Genomic DNA, 16,989 nt, shown 5'->3' with positions numbered 1-16,989 from the left:
CGTTCAGAGTTACTATTGAAAGATACGAATTTAGTGTCATCATGATACCTATTTGGTCCCTGTTTTTGTGGATTGTTTCCTTGGACTTCCTCTTTCTTTTATAGAGTTCCCCTTAATATTTCTTGCATTGCTGGTTTGGTGGTCACATACTCTTTCAGTTTCTGCCTATCTTGGAAGCTCTTTATCTCTCCTTCTATTCTGAATGAGAGCCTTGCTGGATAAAGTATTCTTGGCTGCAGGTTCTTCTCATTTAAGACCCTGAATATATCCTGCCAGCCCTTTCTGGCCTGCCAGGTCTCTGTGGAGAGGTCTGCTGTTAACCTAATACTTCTCCCCATAAAGTTTAGGGCTCTCTTGTCCCTTGCTGCTTTAAGGATCTTCTCTTTGTCTTTGGAGTTTGCAAGTTTCACTATATAAATGTCTGGGTGTTGAATGGTTTTTATTGATTTTAGTGGGGGATCTCTAACTCCTGGATCTGAATTCCTGTTTCCCTTCCCAAGTTAGGGAAGTTCTCAGCCATAATTTGTTCAAATACACTTTCTGGTCCTCTGTCCCTTTAGGTGCCCTCTGAAACCCCAATTAAATGTAGATTTCTTCCTGTGGGAAAAATGAGGCTGTCATTTATTTCCCTTAACCTTTCCTCATGATCTTTTAATTGTTTTTCTCTTTTTTCCTCAGCTTCCTTCCTTGCCATCAACTTGTCTTCTATGTCACTCACTCGTTCTTCATTAACCCTCATCGTTAGGACCTCTAGTTTGGATTTCATCTCATTTAATTGATTTTTAATTTTGGCCTGATTAGATCTAAATTCTGCAGTCATGAAGTCTCTTGAATCCTTTATGCTTTTTTCCAGAGCCACCAGTAGCTTTATGATTGTGCTTCTGAATTGGCTTTCTGACATTGAATTGTAAACCAAACTGTGTAACTCTGTGGGAGAGAGGACTGTTTCTGATTCTTTCTTTCGTGGTGAGTTCTTCCTTCTAGTCATTTTGCGCAGTGCAGAGTGGCTAAAAACAAGGTGTACTGGAAAAAGGAGAAAAAGAGGGAAAAAGGGGGGGAGGACAAAAAAAAAAAAACAAGGAGAGGTATCCTCTGATTCTATATACTGTATTCCTTCGACTTCCCCTGGAGCTTTCCAGCGCTACTAGGTCAAGAACTTGCTCTTCCCCTGTCCTTCCAGCTGGTGTTCTGGGGGATGGGCCTGCTGTGCTGAGTCCCAGGTGTGTGCACCTGGGGGAGCTGCCCAGCCCCCTGTCAGGTGTATGGCTCAGTGGGAGCTGTTTATCCTGTGAAGCCCCTGTTCCCTGGTGGCCCTGCTCAGTCTCAGGTATAAGGTGACACCAGGAGGAACAAGCACACTGGCGGCGGCCAGCTCTCCAGCCCTGGCGTCAGCTCCCACAGTAACTACCGCAGCTCCCAGTCTGCAGGGGCGCCCGGTGGCAGGAGCGTCCTCCCTGTCCTGTGTCCTCCAGGCCTCTGCCTGGCCCGCGGGGAGTGCAGGATCCTGGGCTGTGTCCCCAGCGCCGTGGGCTCGGGGCCTGCGCCGCTGGAATCGCGCTCCCGGCCGCGCAGCCCCCTCCACCGGGTGCCGCCTTCGAGCTGCTCCCGGGGCCCGCCCGGCGCGCGCTGCAGCCCTTTAGGGAGCTCGGCCGGTGGGTGGCGCGCTCTCCCGCGGGGGCACCTCCTCTGTTAGTGCCCCCGGGACCCTGGGGGCTCCACTGCCCCTCCTGGGATCCTGCCCCAGCTCCCTGCGAGCGCCTTTCCGTCCCGGAAGGTTGGTGAAGCTCCTGCTTCTCTGGGCCTGGGCTCTCCTGTCCTGGGGACACTCGCCGCGCGTCCTTAGCCTGGCTCCTTGCGGGGCGCCTCCCCCTTGGATGCTTTTCTATTTCTTCATTTTTTTCTGTCTACCTACATTGATAGAAGCGCGAACACTGTAGTGTTCCAGCTGTTTTCTCTTTAAATCTCAGGCCGAATTCGCGGGTTTTCAGGATGATTGGAAAGTTATCTAGGTAAGTTGGTGGGGACAGGTGACTTGGGGACCCTACTCCTCTGCCAACTTGCCCCGCCTCTCCTTCTTAAATGGTTTTAAAATGTTACTTTTGGGGAAAAAAATTCACACCACTCTCTACGCTAGCTGTGGTATATGAAGTACATTCTATGCTCCACATCTTTCAGGTTGTGTTGTATTCTCAGAACCCACTGTGAGATTCCAAGAACAGCTTTTATTTTGTCTCAGAAAAAGGTAATTGAGGCAAGTATAAAACTTCTAGATTTAAGTTCTTCTGTGTGTGTCTGTGTGTGTGCACATCTCTGTGTGTGTATGTTGTAGTTTTATTGAAGTATACTTGGCGCGCAGTGCTACGATGGTTTCAGGTGTACAACATAGCGATTTGACATGTCTATGTGCTATGTTATGTCACCGCAAGTGTAGTTACCATCTGTCCCCATACAACGCTATTATGAAATATTTGAATATATTCCTTGTGCTGTACCTTCATCCAGGTTACTTGTTTTTGTTCATTCCATATATCTCCCACTCTCCTTCGTGAATTTTTCCCATCCTCCGAAGATCCTCTTTCTGTCTGGCCACCAACAGTGTGTTCTCTGTATTCATGGTCTTTTTCCCTTTCTGTTCTGGGTTTATTGTTTGTTTGTTTGGTTTCTAGACTCCACATATAAATGAAATCATATGGTATCTGTCTTTCTTTGACTTATTTCACTTAACATTAGATTTTATAGGACCATTCATGTTGTTGCAAATAACAAGATGTCTTTCTTTGGCAGACTAATATTCCAGTGTATATAAATAAATAAGTGTGTGTGTATGTATCTAGTATTACTTTTTAACAAAATTAGGACCTCATATCTGCTATGAATTTACAAAATTTATTTGGGTGCTTGAACAAACAATTTTACTAATTGTTTACAGCCATATTTCCTAGCAGGTATAGAATGCTCTCCAGATAAAACAGCAATAGAGCAATTAGTGTAACTGAGAAAGAAGAAATTCAGAGAGTAGGAAAATAAAAAATAATAAATTCAGAATTGCACCATCAGGTACCACTTCTCCTATCAAAAATATAGCAAAAGTTGTTTGCTTCAAAATGTATTCGGCTTGGATTGTCACAAATATGCCTCAATTTTCTGACTCTGAAGAGGGGTGGGGATGAGATACAAGTGAGCTCTCCCTCCAGCCTGTTGCTCAGAGAGCACTTGCATCACCTCCGTTCTTGAGCTGCTTCTGCCCCGCGAAGGCTGCTGCAGCTGATGGGGCTGTAACATGGGCCAGAGCACTCAGCTGCACATTACTGCCCTGGGTTCTCCAACATCTGCCACTGACGCCAACTCAGACACTCTGCGGCGCCTGCTCCCCACTCAAGGAACACATTGGGCAGTGGTGACAGGCCAAATAGAGAGGTTTGTGTTCAGGGCTGCACCACTGTGGCAGGAGCTTGTATACCTTGCATGCAGTAATAAACTCCAGCATCGTCAGCCTCCACTCTGCTAATTCTCAGGGTGAAATCTGTCCCTGACCCGCTGCCACTGAACCTGTCTGGGACCCCAGGGTCTCTGTTGGAGACCTTATAGATCAGGCCCTCTGGAGACTGGCCTGGCTTCTGTCGGAACCAATTCAAATAGGTGTTCCCGTTACTGTGCAGGAGGCTCTGACTGGCCTTGCAGGAGATGGAGGCCGTCTCTCCAGGGCTGACGGACAGGGACAGTGGGGTCTGTGTCATGACAATATCCCCACTGGATCCTAAAATAATGAGAGATAAGTACAAGTTGTGTTAGAAACAGTATAAGACATTTCAATCATTTTGGGTTTTGTATATTTTAGGCTAAATCATATTTTGATTTTGATTTATATTTTAACTATTCAATTATCATGGAAAACCCAAGATAGCAAGACACAGAGTGGCTTCTTTCTTCTTCAGCATCTCACTAAAGTACTGTTCTTCAAATATTTTAGATTCTTCTTAATTCTCACAGTCTAAAAATTAAATTCCCCCTGTTGGAGGGCAATCTGTCCCATGCACAGAATACACAGGGAGAGAAACAGCACCAGGGGAGCTCACCATCCATGCCCCCATGTCTTTCCTCATCCCTGCCCTGTCCTTACCTGGGATCCAGAGCATCAGCAGCCCCAGGAACTGAGAAGGGAACCTCATCTTGAGAAGCTGAGCTGAGGAGCCCTAGTAAGTAAAGACAAGCCTAGAGCTGACCTTTATCTCAGACTTTCAAGACCTTTATCTCAGACTTGCATATTGTCCCCTTGTTCCCCAGGGGACAATATGCAAATCCCCTGGTGGGTGTGGCAGAGTGGAAAGAGGCACAGGCAGGTGCAGGTCCCTCTCCTGCCAGTGTAGTAGCTTAAAAGGTCTTCTGTGCTGGGAGGAAAGCTAACAGAGACAAATTCTTTACTGCCTGAGTAGGAAGGAGGATCGAAGGGTAAAGTCAGGATCTGTGGGAAGACAGTGCTCAGAGTCCTGCCCTTCTGTGAAACCAGCAGGGACCTGAAGGTGTAGTGGCCAGTGTCAATTTCTGGCAGGTGAAAGGCCCTCCTGGTGGATTCCTGTCTGCTAAGGTCCCAGGGGAAACAGCTGACACTCCCAACTGCAGCTGAGTGGCAGAGGATCTCCAAATCACGGGAAGAACTGGGGTTAGTTCTAGGGTCTATGCGGTCTCCTGTTTCCAGACTGATGGTTTAAGACTGTTTAATAATGATTTAAAATAAACTCACCCTGGGACCTTGTGAATTATGCTCTATGAGAAAATGAAAGTAAAAACATCCTGTCAAGGAGGAAGAGTCATACTTACAGGAAGAGAACTAATAGTCACATGGAAGAGAATAGGAAAGAAGACAGAATTTTATGCCTCAGGCAATGAGTATGATTTGTGGTAACTCTTTTTCCTCTCTGGAGTGTATCCTGTCATACTTCTCTCTCCTTCTCCAGATAAAGATAGATCGATTAATCGATCGATAGACACACACATGCCATGTGGTATATATGAGACCCTTCATTACAACAGGGACATAACCTGATGATTCTTCATGTGTCCGCTTGACGTTATGTCATATTGAGTCATTTGTGAGAATTGTGTCAACTTCAAATTACCTCCCAACTAAAGTCACTGTCCTCAAACAAAATCCTGGAGAAACTGAAAGCATAGAGATTGTAGTTCTATCGAATCTCAGGTAAGTAAAAGCCAAAGTCATACTGAATTGAAAAATAACTGATTATGTACAATTCCAGGCATAATTATGCAAAAAAGCTCAGTGACTGTATCTTCGGAGAAATCTTCCAAGAGTTAGATTTTGTACTGAGAGTGAAATAGCTATTGTGTAAAAATGGTATGGAGAGCAAATTGTGAACTCTGTGGAGAGTCTCAGGTGCTCATGACAAAATGAGATAGAAGTAAGAGTAGAATAGCCCAAATTCCATAATATCTTACTTTTCATTTTATTACTTTTTCTTATGTTTTCTTCCTTGATCCATCTTTTAAGCTAACCAATGCAATCCTGAATCTTCTTGAAAATTCCAGCCTCCGTAATGAACGTTGCTAGTGAATGAAGTCAGAAAGATAATCCACAATAATGCAAAATATCAGGACAAAGACAAAAAGGAAAATACAAGACAGTATTATAAATCTTAAAGTGAGCATCAAAACTATTCATAACTCATGTTAAATGAAGAAATACATTAGGTAACACTATTTGTCAACTGTACTACAAAATGGAATCACATTACACATTTTTTAATGTGAAAGCTCAGTGTGTGGAAATATGGCTGCAAATTATTAATCCGTCATTTTTTTTTTACTGTGTATCAGTGTTGAAATGTTTTTTCCAAATTATTCCTTAGAATGTTTGAATTTGGAATATTACTATTTGCTACAGAACTTAACATGAAAACTTAAAAAGTCTTCTCTGCTTGGTTGCTTGTCTCATACTTTTTTGCCCTAAAATATCTCGAAAATGCAAAATCTTAGAAAAATTCTTTCTTGACAATAAAGGCTTTGAAATTTTCCTATATGACCTGTAGACTGAATGAAGAGTATTCCTAGTTCCAAACAGGAATCCACGATCTGCATGTTTACACTCTATTTTGTACCCTGGACAATAAAACTGACCCCAGCAAAGCTGGACGCTACAACTTCACAGAAAGAATAGCATTTGTAAGGGGTGGAAGCAGAAACTCTGTGAGGTCCAGGTGGGGAACAGGACCCTAGCGGTCTCTAGTCTAAGCACCATCAACTGAATTAGCAAGGAGTTTTGCAGGTGGATTTTATGGCACTGTTGTCTCTGTGCAGGAGGCTGTTCATCTGGGTCCAAAAAAGTGGAAGCCAGTGTGTGATTTGTGTACCTTGAGAAGATTCTCTTGTTGGTGCAACTGTGAGCCCATTATCCTGGGATCAGAGTGTGTGGGGTGGAAGTGTGATGCTGTTATACATTCTGTAGACTTTGACCTACTAATTTTATCAAGCCAGACATGTCAAACTACAGTGCTTTAGTTGAAACAAACACAGAGGCCTGTGTCCTGACTAGCCCAAATGGAAGTTCTTTCTGTTAAAAGGTGAGCTTGTGCTTTGTGTGAGAAATGAGATCAAGACATCCAGCAGAGGGAGCATCCCCAACTTCAGTTCTGTTGAGTAGATTCTTGGGACTTGTAATTGAAATGGGTCACCTTTTCTAAATAATTGTAAGTGGTCACTACTGGGGAGATAATCTAGAAGATAAATAATCTGATTCATAGGTAGTTCACATACATCTTGAATATATTGATCTTCTGACTTTATAAGTTCCTTCTGAACCCTGTGAAGAAGGTTATATGTAAGTTTCAATAATCTAGATGCTCCAAAGCCCTGATTGCTATTTACAAGCTCTAAATTTCTTCCCAATATTCTAATTTCTTTTCTCTCTTCTTCCTTCAAATGATTAATAAATACATTTTGTAAAGATTTTGGATTTCATCTGAGTCTTGTAGAGAAATGGAAGGAATGTCTTCTGTTGACCATGGAGGTTATTCTTATATCGAGGTTAACCTTTGGCAAGGCCCCCAGTCACCGCTGTCTATTTCAGAAATTGAGACAGAGATTCCCCTTGAGCATAATCCACCTCCTACTCATTTTTATAAATTCTTGACTTTTTGTAGGAATTTGCGTCTCCAAACCCAAGGTGTCTCCTGTGAGTGATGGAACTTCTGTCCTGAGGAGTTCTAATGAAATCCTACAGCTTTCTTGTCAGGGAAAAATTATTCTTCTGCTGCTTGAATGTGAGACAGATTTTTTATTTGTTTGTTTACTTTTCCTCTATGAAAATATGATTCACTTGAGAGATGGAAAGGAAAGAAAACATGAGGACACTACTCATTTCGATCTTTAAGTGATATCCTTATAGAACTGCCTGTTCTATATATATAAGAGAGGTATGAATTGAATGCATATTTGCATAGCGTTAACATATCGTTCAGTGCAACAACAAAGATGATTTGGGTACCGTCCTAGCCACCTAAATATTTACATATGAACAATTAATTTTGCCCTATGTAATTTCTCAAACAGTAAACACTAAGTCCAGAGAAATATTCACATCTCTTTTCTACCAGAGCACTCTATTCCCCCTGGTGTACTTCTAGCAGAGAGTATTCTCCTCAGGGAGGGGAGGGAACATTCTGACCTTAGGCCCTGATCCCTGAGTTCCTTAGGGAAAAAAGGAGACAAGATTTTGTCTATATTACCTATGACAGAACTTTAGTGTCATTTGTTTGCGATCTGGCCTTCCCTTCAATCACTGAGCTTGAGACTTTGAACTGGCTTAGGTCTAGGACCTGAGTCAGAAGCAGTGACTTTAGGCTTCAGCTCCCCTGACCTAGAGTTTTGCAGTTACAGAGACAAAAAACACTAAGAGTCTGCACATCGATTTAATTTCTACTAATATGTGCTTAAGCATCTACTGCCACAGATGCCTCTTTCTGACGACATTCTGTCCTTGTACATTTTGGAAATTGTACACCTTCTGCCTATGAAGGTTAATATGACAAGCTGGCCTGTGCTACTCACTGACATGCCTGGTCCCAGGCATCATTCCCTGGAAAGCAGGCTCACGTGGAAGGTAGCATGGGGACACTGGTTGGGGAATGTTCTTGAGATCAGTGTCTCTGGAAAAAGAAAGCAGTATTGGGCACATGAGGGAGTTGAGCTGGGATGCAGGAGAAGGAAGCCTAAGTCGATCCCCCAGAGGGACCCAGAGCTGGTAGGTCTCCAGAGAGGAGCCAAATTGGGGCACACGGGCCAGACACTTATCCAGGATTTCTTCTCTTACTCTCCTGCTGAACCTTTAATCATGCTTGATCCACCTTCAGAGAAGATGATCTTTTTATATTTCTCCCCAGATTTCCTGATTTTCAGTTTTATTTTTGCTTTCTTGAAAGTATGAAGAGTGTATAACATAATTTTTGCCATTGCCCTAGAAATTTGTTTTATATTAGAGAAAGTTTTTAACTTTGTTACTGGAAAGAAAGAGATTTTTAGCTTGTTTTGGGGAAGATTTCTTTTTTTTAAATTCTTTTTTAATTTTTTATTTATTAGAGACCCACAGAGACAGAGAGTGAAAGAGAGGCAGAGACACGGGCAGAGGGAGAAGCAGGCCCCATGCAGGGAGCCCGACGGGGAACTCGATTCTGGGTCTCCAGGATCACGCCATGGGCCGAAGGTGGCGCTAAACCACTGAGCCTCCGGGGTTGCCCTCGGGGAAGATTTCAACCATGGGGCTATATCCATCCCATGTGGGTATTTAAAGAGAATGTCAATACCCCTGCAGACTGTGGAGGTGTCACCACTCTTGAAGATACTGGGCACAAAAACCACCTGGAGGAGGAGAAGAAGCTCCAGTCCATATAGACCTGGTGGCTGTCTCTAAGCAGATGTGTTGCCAAGGCCAAGTACTTTCATGATGGAGTTTCCCAAGGACCATTGCCTCTTGGGTGTGGGTCTGCTCCCGTTTGGCTTCCGTGTCCATACTACATCCTCCACAGCAGCTGCCTGTAGCTCTCCAAAGTTGCCTGGAGCCCGGGCTTGAGAAGGACTAGCCCTTCAGGAGTCTCCTTGTCTAATGAGAGAGATGAAGGGACTGCTCTCATGACCATTTTTAGGAGGGAGTTCCCTTGCTTCCCCCCACAGGTGTGATTCTTTATTAGAGAAGTTCCCAGAACTGAAATACCTATTTAAGTTTACCAGTTTCTTAAAGGATATGATAAAGATACAGATGAAGAGCGAGATGGAGACACATAGGTTGAGGTCTGGAAGGGTCCTGTGTACAGCAGCTTCTGCCCCTGTGGAGATGGGTGCATCTCCTTCTCAGTGTGGATTGTTCATCAATATGGACGCTTTCTAAACCTTGCAGTCTTGAGACTCGTGGAGACTTGCTTACCTAGACATGATCGATTATTATCTATGTGTCAAGCCCCTCTCCCCTCACTAGATGGGGGAATGGGGCAGCAAATTCCATGTTTCTAATCCTGGCTTGGTCTTTCTGGTGACCAATGCCCATCCTGGAGCCCATTCAGGGGCATCTTCACAGAATAAAAGATGATCCTAGAGCTTTTATCTCCTAGGAAACTGTAAGGGTTTTAGGAGCTCTTTCAGGGGTTGGGAGCAGAGACCAATCTCTACATTTTCTAGTATGTCACAGACATAAGTCACAAATTCTGGAGGAACACCACTCTTTCAGAGGTTGTGAGGCCTGCGGTGCCCTCATAGGTAGCCAATCCCCTATCACATACTCCAGTGCATTGAGCAGTGGGTGTTGTAAAGGACATTCATTCAAGGGCAAGAGAGAACCATTGGGCAATTCTTATAGCAGAGACCTGGACTTTAACTCTTAACCCTCCTTCCCTTTTGAGAGCCCAGGAGGGAATGGCTGCTCCAGGCCCCTTGCTCACTTTGAGGTCTTTTTGGTAACAAATGCACTTGCCTCTTTTAGAAAAATCAAATAGGGAAAAAGAGTGTAATATCTAAATTGAAGAATATTAATTGAACTATATAGGTTCTTGTTAGAAAATGAGTGAGTTCTGCTTCGGAGGGAAGTCTGACTTTCCTCCCTTTTCCCTTGAAATAAACTTCTGCTTCTAAGTCCATTTAAGAGAAGAAAAACGTTGTTCAAAAGTCATGTGAATGTCATCTTCTGTGAGTAAACAGGGAAATTTTACATGGATTCCTCATTATATAGGAATATAACACCTTTTAAAGATTCTGTCTCCTGTAGTCCAAATTCTGCTGCTTTACCAAATGACCCATGGTAAGTCATTCTGTGAATATTAGAGATTTCTTTATCCTTGTTAAATGAGGACAGATAATTCAGCAGTTTCCAGGATCCTTTCCTGCCCACCCACCCCCACCAGGAAAATGTGACTTTTAATGGCCAGCAAATGTAAGTACCTTAAGTACTGTCATCAGAGCCCACAAGTTCTCCATTTACTATGGTGGAGCTTTATATCCTTCTTCTTACCCACTGCCACCCAAGGAGCACATAAACGGCTTTTCACCTTGCTTTGATAAATAAGATAGGTCTACCATTGACCTACCTTTAAGGACAACGGGAGGTTATTATGATCATCAAGCCCCTCCTTCTGTTGAGACAAGAATACTAGGCATCAGCCTCTTGAGGTTCTGTGTGTAGTGCAGGAATGTGCTCAGCATAACTGACTCAAAGACAGGTGAGACTCATATTCATGCCTGGAGCTCAAGAAACTCTCTGAGGCCAGGTTGTAGAATCACAATACTGGCAGCTAAATTTGGAAAATTGATAGCCAGGTCACTTTTTTCTTTTTCTTTTATTTTTTTCCATCCTCATGAGAAAATCCAGCTACTCTTATAGTGACTGAAGATACGTTAGGACAATTAACTCAACCCAGATTTTTCTGATGTTCCAGAAATTCGAGCAGTGGTTTGTAACTGAGGCACAGATTGCAAGATCCTCTAAACAACTGACAGTGCTTAGCATGTCCACCGTTTCAAAATGCCACCTGAATTTTGTTTTATTAAGAGAAAGCTGCAAACCAGCACAGTTGAAAAATATCCCAACTTCCTTTTTTAATTTGGAATTGTATTTACATAGTGTCATAGTTCACATTTCCAGTCTAGGAATGTTGTTTTCTTTGTTGTTGAAATAGTGAATGAGGGAATGAGAGACAATTTTGAAAACAAAATCATTAGAATATATAGTTCAACAGGAAAGTCATACGTGAGGTAACCTTCACTGGAGAACGTATTCGGGAGCACGGACTGGCCTCTATGAGTGGAAGCTTAGTGTGCCTGGGGAAATACAGCCTCTTCCACATACTCCCCATGATAGGAGCCAACGAAAGCAGTGGGCTGTGTTTCTATGCAAATAATGAGACTCACACTCCTTTACTCATGCTTGACACTCTTACTTCTTTACCATAAGGAACAAGGCACTAGACTGTTGCTTGAATTTTCTATTATGACACCTCTGGATACATTTCTTGTCAATTGTATTCTCTTGTCTCTAGGATCTTCCCAGCCTCACAGTAGGATGGCCCTGAGTTCATTTGTAGCAGCTAGAATGGGGCAGGGAGGGACCATTGTGTCTGTGTCCAGGTCATGTTGGCCTAGGCTGTCCCCGTGGAGGAAATGACTACAATTGTTTTCAACCATATGCAATACTGTGGCTGAGGTGAAAGAAAGAATAAGAACATGTCTACGTATTGACCGCGCAGTTTCGGCTCCCAGTGCATCTGCTTTGCCCAGGCATCCTTCAGAGTCCTCATCTTGCTGACCTGCTTTTAAGGAATGTTGAGAGAGGAGACAGCTCTAAGAATTCAAGCAGGTTCTAAAGCCTTGCATCCTATCTAACTCCCACTCTGACTCTGGGGTCCCCTGTGGGTTCAGAGACAGTGGACACAGTGCAAATTTCTTCCCAGCCTGGACGTCAGCCTGATATGGCTGCAAGTGTTCCTATCTGCAGCACTGACCCTTGTCCCACAGAGCTGCAGTTCTCACACAAACCTCTTCTGAGGGTGATTAACTGCCCTCGGCTGCCTCCACAGGTTTGGAGGCAATGCTCTGATTTTGTGAAGACGGGGATTTTTATTAGAATTACTTGTTCCAGCTTTTTCTAGGTTTTCCTTAAAGATTAGAGCCAATATACTTGGTTTTCTCCCTTTATATTTCTCTCCAAAACAAGGTACCAGGTCATCGCAGACTGCTGTTTCCTTATTTCCCAGTGGCTACTCCCAGATAATTCCCATAAACTACTAGTGTGGAAGTTCTCCAGATTGTGGTTGCAAATTCTTTTGTTTTGTTTTACAGTGACGTAATCATTGTACACTAGAGGGGTTTGGAAATTATTGCTCTTAGGACCGTTTCCATGATCAGAAGAAAAGAGAATGAGAGCGAGATATGCTTTCTTGGATCTGATCTTCCTACCCTGTCCTCATATCTAAATATATTCTGCAATATTTTCTTTTATCAGTTTAAAGTCATGTTTGAAAATTAGTTTCGTGTATGATGTAAGACAATCGAACTTATTTTTCCCCATATGGGTTTGACACACTGTCCCAAATATTTATTAAGTAGTTAATTCTTTCTCCAGAACACACACACACACACACACACACACACGTCTGAACTGAAATGACTACTAAAATCTATCCAAGTCGTGGCACCTCAGTTTGACCAACAGAATGATGCAACAAAGCTTCTACTCTGAGCATTTCCATGACACTTAGAAAAGAGGCAAAACCTTCCTCTTCTCATCAAGTTAAGTGGTAAGCTGTAGGAGCCTGAAGAACAGTTCAGATGTATCTGTAGTTTTCTCAGACTAATCAAAAAGAACAGTGCCAGTGAACCTCATCTGGGCAGAAGGAGAGCAGGATGTGTGTGTGGAATGAAGAGGAAAATAAAAGATTCGGGAGGAGCAGACAGGCTAAGAGAAAAGTACATTTCTACCTGAAGCTCCAGTATTTTGCTGTCAAGACCAGGCTGGAACAATGCCTGAAGCTGCAAAATACCTGAGCTTTGCTCTCTCTTTCAATGCTGGATGGAGGGGAAAACAAGCAGAGGCGGAAAGGAGAGAGCAAGTGGTTGAGGGAAAGACCCTACTCTGTGTTAAGCAATCTAGCTGATTGATCTTTAGGAGGATTCCAGAAAAGAATGTGGAGAAAAACTTGAACACCTGAAATTGTCCACAGTCTTTACTCTCTCTTCCACTCTTATCCCAGCAACTAAGTTCTCAAGGATTCATTAATCACAACCTATGAGCACACTCAGGCTCAATTCTTGGTGGTGCTGGGGGAAGATAATGATGCAATGTACCCGGATAGTTGGGGGCAAATGAAGAGGACTGCAACTCTACACTATTTTGATAAATAAAAAATTTGGTTGATCAAACACATAAAAATAAATAATGTCCAAGGAAATGACATTTCAGTGAAGGGCTATGTTTACTGAGAATAGCCAACGAGAAGAGACAGCAATCCACAATGCTATAGGGTTTTACACACACTGATAATTGTGTGTAACTTTTACACACAAGTGACTTGTCTTGTAAGGTGGTCCAGCCACCAGTCCTTGATTTTCCAATCTCTCCATGATTTTCGCAGTGTTTTCTCTCCAGCCTTTAGAGTTACATATGGTGTCAAGATCTCAGTGTGTAAAGTGGCAGCAGAACCCCCAAGTCCTCCCGCCCTCCGGCCCCCAAAGAAAGCGACTGGCAAGATCTCCTTGTGTCAGAAAAGCAGGAAGAGTTTTATTGTAAAGAACAAAATTTCAGTAGCAGTAGAGTTGGGGGTTGAGAAGTAGGGATGTGGAGGGGAAGTCTTCCAGGTCCTTATTGTAAGCAAGTGTTTCTAACGTCTTTGTGTTTTGAACTCTGTGAGGTCAAATATGATCTATCATGCCCTCTTTAAAAATGTTTAAAAAAAAAAAAGAATATCATAGGAATACTAAGGAAACTAATTAAATTCAAATACGAATAATCAAAATTTGAATATTGTGACATGGTAATACATTATTTATTAATGCATGTAATGTAAGATCCGGTTGCACAAATAAAATTACTGTGGGCCCAGACATTATCCAGTGTGTAAGGAGACAAGTCACACGCTGGGAGAACATATTTGCAAAAACACCTATGACAAAGGCTGTTACCTAAAATTTACAAAGAACACTTAAAACTCAACAATAAGAAATAATCCAATTAGAAATGGGAAAAGATCTGAACAGACACCGCATCAGAAAGGAGAAGACAGATATGAAACAAGGCACAGAAAAAATGTTCCAAATTTATGCGTTGTTAAGGAAATGCAAACCGGAGATGCTACTCCACACTTACTGTTGTGGCCACAATCTAGATCACAGCTCCAAATGCAAGTGAGCATTTTGAGGGACACAGATTAGCATTCCCTGCTGCTGGAAATGCAAAAAGGAGCAGCCATTTTGGAAAACAGTTTGGCATTTTCTTCCAGAACTAAACATACTCTTATCACACAATTCAGCAATCAGACTTTTAGGTATTTACCCTAAGGAGTTGAAAACTTATGTCTACGGAAAAACCTGTACACCAACATATATACAGATTTCTTCATAAGTTTAATACTTGTTGTAACTCACATTTCTTCCCAAGATGAATGGATAAATAAACTATGATGCATCTGGACAATGAAATACTATTCAGCTCAAAAAGGCATAGTCTACGGTCCATAGAAACAGCAAAGTGTTGAGCGGTTGCCAGGGGCTAGAGGGGAAGAGGGATGAATAGGTGAAATGGACAGGTAATGGATATGCTTTTAGATAAGGACAGATAAAATTTTTGAGGATTGTTTTAATTGAGATCTACTCAAAGCATACATTTGAGCAGAATATAAATTCAGATTCCTTTTCAGGTAAGACCACATCTGTAAAAAATAATGTATCTGTCTAGTGCTTGAAACCATTTTCAAAAGAGTACCAAATTTGTCATTTCCAAAAGAGTATTTAGGCTATCTGGTGTTAAAATGTTACTTTTGGGGAAAAACTTTCACACCACTCTCTACCCTAGCTGTGGTATATGAATTACATTCTATGGTCTACACCTTTCAGGTTGTGTTGTATTCTCAGGACCCACTGTGAGATTCCTTTATTTTGTCTCAGATAAAGGTAGTTGAGGCAAATATAAAACTTCTCGATTTAAGTTCTTTGTGTGTGTATGTTGTTTTGTTACTGAAGTATATTTGGAACACAGTGCTATGTTGGTTTAGGTGTGATTTGACATGTCTATGTCATGTTATGTCACCACAAGTGTAATTACCATCTATCCCTACACAACGCTATTACGAAATCCTTGATTATATTCCCTGTGCTGTACCTTTCATCCATGTGACTAGTTTTTGTTCATTCCATATACCTCCCACTCTCCTTCATGAATTTTTTCCATCCTCTGATCCTCTTTCCGTCTTGCCACCACCAGTGTGTTCTCTGTATTCATGGGTCTTTTTGCCTTCTGTTCTGGGGTTCTTGTTTGTTTGTTTGGTTTCTAGATTCTACATATAAATGAAATCGTATGGTATCTGTCTTTCTTTGTCTGACTTATTCCACTTAACATTAGACTCTCAATGACTTTTCATGTTGTTGCAAATAACAAGATGTCTTTTTTATGGCAGAGTAATATTCCAGTGTATATAAATAAGTATGTGAGGTGTGTGTGTGTGTGTGAGTGTGTGTGTGTATCACTACTTTTTAACAGAATTAGGACCTCATATCTGCTTGAATTTACAAAGTTTATTTGTATAATAAATAAAGTGCTTGAACAAACAATTGTACTAATTGTTCTCAGCCATATTTCCTGTGGGAATAGCACATATAATGCTATCCAGAGAACACAGTAATAGAGCAATTAGTGTAATGAGAAAGAAGAAATTCAGAGACTGGGGAAAAAAATGAATACTGAACGGTACTGAATATCTCCTGTCAAAAAACTATAACAATTTTGTTTGCATCAAAATGTATTTGACTTGGATTGTCACAAATATGCCTCAATTTTCTGACTCTCAGGCTCTCTAAATGTAATAACCAAGCACAAGGAGAGAGGGGTGGGGATGAGATACAAGTGAGCTCTCCCTCCAGCCTGTTGCTCAGAGAGCACTTGCATCACCTCCGTTCTTGAGCTGCTTCTGCCCCGCAAAGGCTGCTGCAGCTCATGGGGCTGTAACATGGGCCAGAGCACTCAGCTGCACATTACTGCCCTGGGTTCTCCAACATCTGCCACTGACGCCAACTCAGACACTCTGCGGCGCCTGCTCCCCACTCAAGGAACACATTGGGCAGTGCTGACAGGCCAAACAGAGAGGTTTGTGTTCAGGGCTGAACCACTGTGCGAGGAAACTGTATACCTTGCCCGCAGTAATAAACTCCAGCATCGTCAGCCTCCACTCTGCTGATTCTCAGGGTGAAATCTGTCCCTGACCCGCTGCCACTGAACCTGTCTGACACGCCAGTGAAGCGGTTGGACACCTTATAGATCAGGCCCTCTGGAGACTGGCCTGGCTTCTGTCGGAACCAATACAAATAGGTGTTCCCATTACTGTGCAGGAGGCTCTGACTGGCCTTGCAGGAGATGGAGGCCGGCTCTCCAAGGCTGACGGACAGAGACGGTGGGGCCTGTGTCATGACAATATCCCCACTGGATCCTAAAGTAGCGAGAGATAAGTACAAGTTGTGTTAGAAACAGTATAAAACATTTCTATTACTTTGAGTTTTTTACATTTTAGGCTAAATCATACTTTGTGTTTTGTTTTATGTTTTAAATGTATTCAATTATCATGGAAAACCCAAGAGAGCAAGACAGAGTGGCTTCTTTCTTCTTTAGCATCTCACTAAAGTACCGTTCTTCGTATCTTTTACTTTCTTCTTAATTTTCACAGGTCTAAAAATTAAATTCTCCTCTTTGGAGGGCAATCTCCCGCATGCACAGAATACACAGGGAGAAAAGCA

General features: G+C 42.4%; 1 long non-coding RNA gene across 6 annotated transcripts in view; it reads left to right on the top strand.

The window, feature by feature from the left end:
* Positions 1-4,190, top strand: part of LOC125752815 (uncharacterized) — a 48,831-nt gene extending 44,641 nt beyond the window's left edge. For all 6 annotated transcript variants that reach the window (XR_007403200.1, XR_007403199.1, XR_007403197.1 and 3 more), the window contains one exon: positions 3,991-4,190. This is a non-coding gene — a long non-coding RNA (uncharacterized LOC125752815). The remainder of the gene's footprint in view (positions 1-3,990) is intronic.
* Positions 4,191-16,989: the final 12,799 nt, after the last annotated feature.

Source organism: Canis lupus, chromosome 17 (assembly GCF_003254725.2).
Source record: "Canis lupus dingo isolate Sandy chromosome 17, ASM325472v2, whole genome shotgun sequence".
Classification (NCBI taxonomy): domain Eukaryota; kingdom Metazoa; phylum Chordata; class Mammalia; order Carnivora; family Canidae; genus Canis; species Canis lupus.
This window is presented reverse-complemented; position numbering and strand designations above follow the sequence as displayed.